Source organism: Heteronotia binoei, chromosome 17 (assembly GCF_032191835.1).
Source record: "Heteronotia binoei isolate CCM8104 ecotype False Entrance Well chromosome 17, APGP_CSIRO_Hbin_v1, whole genome shotgun sequence".
In the NCBI taxonomy this organism is placed as follows: Eukaryota; Metazoa; Chordata; class Lepidosauria; order Squamata; family Gekkonidae; genus Heteronotia; species Heteronotia binoei.
This window is the reverse complement of record NC_083239.1, coordinates 42,057,419-42,064,330: the sequence shown is the minus strand read 5'-3', so window position 1 is coordinate 42,064,330 and position 6,912 is coordinate 42,057,419.

The following is a 6,912-nucleotide window of genomic DNA, read 5'->3' as shown; positions in this document are numbered from 1 at the left end:
GGGATCAGCCTTGGAAAACAGGCCTGAGACCAGAGCCCTGAATAATCCATGGGGTGGGGGTGCATTTCCTCCTGAATTGTGCTGACTGGGGATGAAAGATCATTTGTCATTTTATTTACTGACCCATTTAAGAAAGTCACTGGGGGTGGTGAAGAGGAGCTACGGGTGGATTCTGAAAGTAGCCCTTCCCTTCCCAACAGTGCCAGATTAAATCCTTTGGCCCCTAGACAGTCAAAATCTTGGGGGGGGGGGGGGCTGGCATATTATCTCTGAGTCAGAGCGCCTGCCCTGCCACCCGTGGCCCCCACTGCAGCCTGCAGGCCCCTTCTCAAAAGCCCCTTTGACAAAACTGAGGGGGAGAGGCAAAGAGGGGCAAACTTGGCAATGACGCCAGCAGCAGCCGCACCAGGCAAGTCGGGCAAAGAGCAGCTCAGTTGCTGGCCGCGTGTGCAGGCTGGGAGGGCTGCAAGCAGGGGGGAAACTGGGGGGGAGTCAGCCCGGGGCCTCTTAAGGTGTGGGGGCCCATAGGCAAGTACCTAGTTGGCCTAATTGTTAATCCGGCCCTGCTTTCCAGATAGGAAAGGTTTCCTCTATACCCTGACCTTTTGTGTCCTTTATAAAGTTTATATTTCTGGTACCTGGAATAGCATTTCATGGCACATGTGGCCTGACCTGACAAAGTGACATTGATGTCAGATCCAGCTTTCATAACAAATGACACCTCTGTACTAGATGGATGGATGATAGATTATGATAGATAAATGATAGGTCTTTCCCCATACGAGCCCCAGAGAGCACTGAGGTCAGCAGGGAAGAACAAGCTGACTATCCCCGGGCCAAAAGAGGCGAAATTGCAGAACACCCGCACACGGGCCTTCTCTATTGCAGCTCCACACCTATGGAACCAGCTCCTGGAAGAGGTGCGGGCCCTGCGGAGCCTCGACCAATTCCGCAGGGCCTGCAAGACCACCCTTTTCAGGATGACCTTTGTGGACTGCTGATTGAAGGATTGCTGGACTGATGGGTTCGCCTAAGTGACTTCCGCCTAAGTGATTTTTGCCATTACGTTAACTGACAGAATAGCACCAGAAATACCATTGTTATTGTTATTGTTAAATTATTGTTAAACGTAAATTAGAATGGTTTTTAAGACTAATGCTGATTTTAAAGTTTTGTATAACTATTGTATGGCTATGTTGTTAGCCGCCCTGAGCCTGCCTAGGCGGGGAGGGCGGGATATAAATAAATTTTTATTATTATTATTATTATTATTATTATTATTATTATTATTATTATTATTATTATTATTATTATTATTATTATTATTATGTGAATGGACAGACAGACAGACAGACAGACAGACAGACAGACAGACAGACAGACAGATAGATAGATAGATAGATAGATAGATAGATAGATAGATAGATAGATAGATAGATAGATAGATAGATAGATAGATAGATAGAGATGTGGCTCTCTCTATAGCACAGCTGCTCTGTCCGATACAGCAGATCCCTTAGAAAGAAGTCATAGAAGTACAACTGGTGTGCAGTTCTTCTCTTAGGATTGCCAACTGACCTAGAAAATACCTCCTGACCAACACATTAAAAGTTGCTTAGAGGTGGACTAGACATAAGGACAAAAGGAATGGGTTCCTCCTGCCATTTTTTTTGTTTGTTTCAAGGGGCCCCAATTTGGGTGCAGGGGTTTGAAGTCCCTGCCAACATAGTTTTTCCTATCTAAATGTTTCCCTTTGAAATTATGATTTGACCCATGACGGAAAACATACAGCTACAAGGTACAGGGGTTGTTTCCTGCTTGGGTAAGTCTTGCCATGGTGTACAGAGCTTCCTTTGGAGAAGGAAGAACCTCATTCAGCTGCCAGAAAGCATCTTGTTTGAAGAGGAAGGTTCTAGAACCAGAGAAGAGTACCACTGTTCGCAGTACACATTTGAAGGATCCAACCCGATTCCCCTCGGGGTAAATAGTCCTGGGAGACAATTGTATCATGAGACCAACACAAAGAAAAGAATCGACTCCTTGGATGGCCCTGATTCAAACCAGAGTCTTGCACAGCTGCCACCCAAAATAAAACAAACAAACAAAGGAAGAGGAAATCTATTCATGGCTCTAATTTCATCGCAGGCAGCTTGGTGCTTCGTCGGCTGGAATCAGCGAGGAGAATTTTTTTGTCTAAATGGCAAAGCATTACTGCCTGCTAATGCTTGCTAGTGTTAAAAGTATAATCACGGAAACCCACCGAAAAGCCAGCAACGCTGCCTGGGCATTGTTTGCATTTCCTCTGCCGCAGGTGACTCAGCTGATGGAGTGGGTCCCTCGTTGCCAATAGATTCCCACCCCTGTTGCTGTCCAAACAGGGTATGATATCACTTCAGAAGAGAAAGAGACCGTCTGTGACTCAACAGCTTCATCCGCACCGCTTCAGCACCCATCATCCTGATTCACTGGCTTCCACCTACGCGCTGGGAAGGTCACAAGAGGTAGACCCAGCAAGATGGAACATGAATGGTCCTGGATGCAAGGGCAGAGAGCCTCCAAACACCCACTTGCACAGCTGGCTAAACGCTTCTGCCACATGCCAAGCTGGACAGTAGAACTAAGGGGGAATGGTGGGCAGGGAAGAAGAAGAGGAGGAGGAGGAAGGAAGGAAGAAGAGAAAGGAGAGAAAAGAAGAGGAAAAGGAGGAGGAAGAGGAAGAAGAAAATGAAAGGAAGAAGAGAAAGAAGGAAGAAGAGGAGGAAGAAGAAGAAAGGGAGAAGATAATGAAAGAAAGAAGAGGAAGAAGAAAGGAAGAAGATGATGAAAGGAGGAAGAGGAAGAAAAAAGAAGAGTAAGAAAAAGAAAGGAAGAAGAAGAAAGGAAGAAGAGGAAGAAGAAGAAAAAAGAAGAGAGGAAGAAGAGGAGGAGGAGATCGGATTCATACCCTGCCCTTCACTTAGAGTCTCAGAGCAGTTTACGATCTCCTTTCCCTTCCCCTCCCCACAGCAGACAACTCTCAAGGTAGGTGGGGCTGAGAGAGCTCTGAGAGAACTGCTCTTGAGATCACCTGGAGATCAAGTGTGGGGAAAGAGCATGCAAGAACTGAGGGAGCCACTGGATGGAGAGATGGAATTAAAGAGGGTAGTGCAGAGTTTCCCCTTAGTTTCATAGCTCTTGTAGCAGTTTTATTTGCTAACTTTGATGTCAAGTCAGAGAGATGCATAATGATGCAAACTGTGGTCAGTGATTTATACAGTGTTTTCTTCTCCCACTGGTGCCAAAAAACAATTCTCTAACCTTCCCCTATGCTGATTTTATGAAGACTGTTATTCCCAGCTTTTTTAAAAAATAAGGTTGTGTTGTAAGGTGCATACAAACATATTTTATCTTTCTGTGCAAATAAAGTATTAAAATAACAAATGTTTGATTTTAATTATATATTGTGAAATGTTAATTTAAAGTGTAATTTTATACTTTTATGTTAGTTTTATATATGTTGTAAGCCGCCCTGAGCCACTCGGTGGGAAGGGCGGGATATAAATCCCAGATAAATAAATAAATAAATAAATAAATAAATAAATAAATAAATAAATAAATAAATAAAAGTATTAAGAGTTTTAATAAGACGTGTGTAATATTTGTTCAAGTCTTGTGGCTCTCGAGCATCTGACTTTTATGGCTCTTATGTTCAGCAAGTTTGGCCACCCCTGATTGGAGGCATTCATGACAAGCAGGATTCCTTGGGTTGCCAACTCCAGGTTGAGACATTCCGGGAGTTTTGGGGGCGGGGCCTGGGGAACGGAGGAAACTCAGCAGGGATGTGATGCCATAGAGTCCAACCTCCAAAGCTGCCATTTTCTCCAGGGGAACCAATCGATGGAGATCAGTTCTGACTTTTCTGTCTGCAAGAACTCCAGACCTAGGGATGCCAGCCTCCAGGTGGGGCCTGGGGATCCCATGGAATTACATTTTATCTCCAGACTTCAGAGAGCAGCTCCCCTGCAGAAATGGATGCTCTGGACAGTGGACTGATGTTATTGTACGGTATTGTAGGGGTGTGTCGGAGGACTCAGTCCTGTGTTCTCTTACCTGAGAGTAAACCTCATTAAAGATACATGGGATTATTCTGCCTCTGGAGCCAAATCAATTCCTGTAGACTGGATTCTGTCCTTGCAGGGCAAAAAGACTGCTTCTTTATGGGCATTAATTGCATGCTCCTGGAGCTTACAGAAGGCCCTGTACGAAGAGCCCTGTAAGCTCTTGGAGGATTGGCTGCATCAGGAGTGTGTGGCCTAATATGCAAAGGAGTTCCTGCTACAAAAAAAGCCCTGATTGTAACCCACTGAGGTCCCTGTCCTCTCCAGGCTCCACCCCCAAATTCCCTAGAGTTTCCTAACCTGGATCTGGCAACCCTAATCCCTAATTCCCTGCCAGTGGCCATGGGGGATTGAGAACCCTATCTAGACTCCACCTGGAATTTGGCAACCTAATTCCCGCAATTCTTTCTGAGCTCAAGAAGGGGGGGGGGGGGTCGTGGCAAGCGATACTGCTCTCCACGCATCGAGGGTTTTCCCCCCTATGATTTTGGACAGTTGCCGAAATTCAGGAAGCAAGTTCATGGCAGTTTCACCCGCTCCTCCTCAGGCATTTGTATTCCTGACAGCTACGCAACTCAGTTGTGGGAACTCAGGGAGAAATTTGCATCCCTGTTGCCTAAACATGAGCTGATGTAATTCGAATACAACACTCTGCAAACGGCAGAGAAGAGCAGGTGTGGGCACATGTGGTTGTATGTGGAGGGGGAGTTATTGTTACAGGGGGAGAGGAAGATTTTTAGTTGATAAGAACAATAAGTTATTGTTACAGGGGGAAGCTACAGGTGCCTTGGATTGTTTGTGGGTGTGTTGGAGGACTCGGTCTTGTGTCCCGTAACTGGGAGTAAACCTCATTAAACATACATAGAGTTATTCTGCCTGTGGAGCCAAATCAATCCCTGTAGACTGGATTATGTCCTTGCAGGGCAAAAAGCCTGCTAATTTATGGGCATTAATTGCATGCTCGTTCTCCGGGATTGTCTGGGGATGTACGAAAGTCTCCAATGTAATGTGTGTTCCTGCAGCTTGGATTCAATTCAGGTGAATTTCTACACATGCCTCGGTCTCAAGGTAAATAGAAGAGAATGTTCAGCTTTATCCGGAAATGTGTTCGACAGTTCGTTCGACTTGTTTGACTGCATCAATCAGACATGCACTGCCAGTTACTGGAGATGGGTAATGAAAGAAACTACTGTGATGTGCTGGCTAACAATATTTAATAAAACCATTTTAAAACCTTTGTAAATGATCTTTTTATACTTCATATTATAGCAGAGATCCATTCTAACTTTTCAGTATTACAAGAAGAGTCCTATGAGCACCCGGATGTAGGCTCATTTTGTCAATGGACTTCCTCAGGAGTAATCCTTCCTAAAATTCTTCCAGGGTTACCAGTCTTTTGTAACAACCCAGTATAAATGCGCTTCTGCACCATCTTCTACGTCAAGTTCTCTCATCCTGGAATAAACCAAAGTACACTTGAGTGCATATACTTCTATCTGGAGCTTAAACCAGCCCAAACTTATTCTTTTAACCAGATGCACAAGCTTTCTGGAGTTTCTAGCCTTTATAGCTCTCTACAATATTTTTATGAAGCAAGCTGTTATTTTAGACCGTCAGTTGCTCTTCTACTCTCTATACTTATTTTATGTTTAATTTTAATGTTGAGCGAGCCATTCTTTTGACAGCAAATTAGCTAAAAGCCACTTAAGTGTAAGATTTTAAGCAGACCAGTTCTGTGCCTCTACTGAATTCAAAAACTTCTTAGAGTCTACTGGGGATGAGCTGTGGTCTGTTCGGTTCGGAACCAAATGACTGAATCTTTCGCTGAAAAGATCTGCTTGCTGTTTTTGCAAAAACCACTACCAATCCAAACAGAACGGCAGCCTGTCAACGTTGCAACTTAGACAAATGTTGTACAGCAGGATTATTTTAAAAAAAAATACTGGTTTTTTTAATAATAAAAAAATGTAGTAGATTTAAACCGTCTGATTCAACAATCGTTTGTCAAGCTGAGCAAGAGCTCCACAAAGGGGGAAGTCAAATTCCACCAAACTGTGTGCAAACATTCACATACAACAAAGTCAGCTGCACTGTATTCATCTTGAGAAAGGAACAGGGTTTTTTTTTTCTTTTTTAGTAGGAATGCAGTTCCGGCTGGCTTGGTGCCAGGGGGTGTGGCCTAATATGCAAATGAGTTCCTACTGGGCTTTTTCTACCAAAAAAAAAAAGCCCTGGAAAGGAACATGCAAAGCAACCACCCAAACAGCCGCGAACAAACAGTCCGTCGAAAAGTCATCTTCCTGTTTGCGGCTGGCAAACAGGCTGTGAGCAAACTCGGTGGATGTTCAAGCATCCGTAGTCTAAACAATGCAGTCAGCAGCACATTTTCTTTATTTCGCTGCTCATCCAAGGACCTCAGACAAATTGTTCTTCCCTTTCCCCCATTATCTGTGATGCTTAGGGCTTTTTTTTGGTAGCAAAAGCCCAGCAGGAATTCATTTACATATTAGGCCACACCCACTGACACCAAGCCAGCCGGAACTGAGTTCCTGTGCGTTCCTGCTCAAAAATAGCCCTGGTGATACTGAAATAGATCCTCCATATTCAGAGGCAGTGTACCTTTGACCACCAACACCAAGAGCGGGCTGTATTTATGAGCTCCGTAGAGGCTAGCCTCTGTAAGAAACTGATGGGTCTTTCACCTGCTTCAGGCTTTTCTCATGTTCTTAGGGCTCATTTTGTAGAAAGAGAGGTGCCAGAGCTCATTAGCACAACTCATTTGCATGTGCCACACACCCCTTGACATCACTGGAAG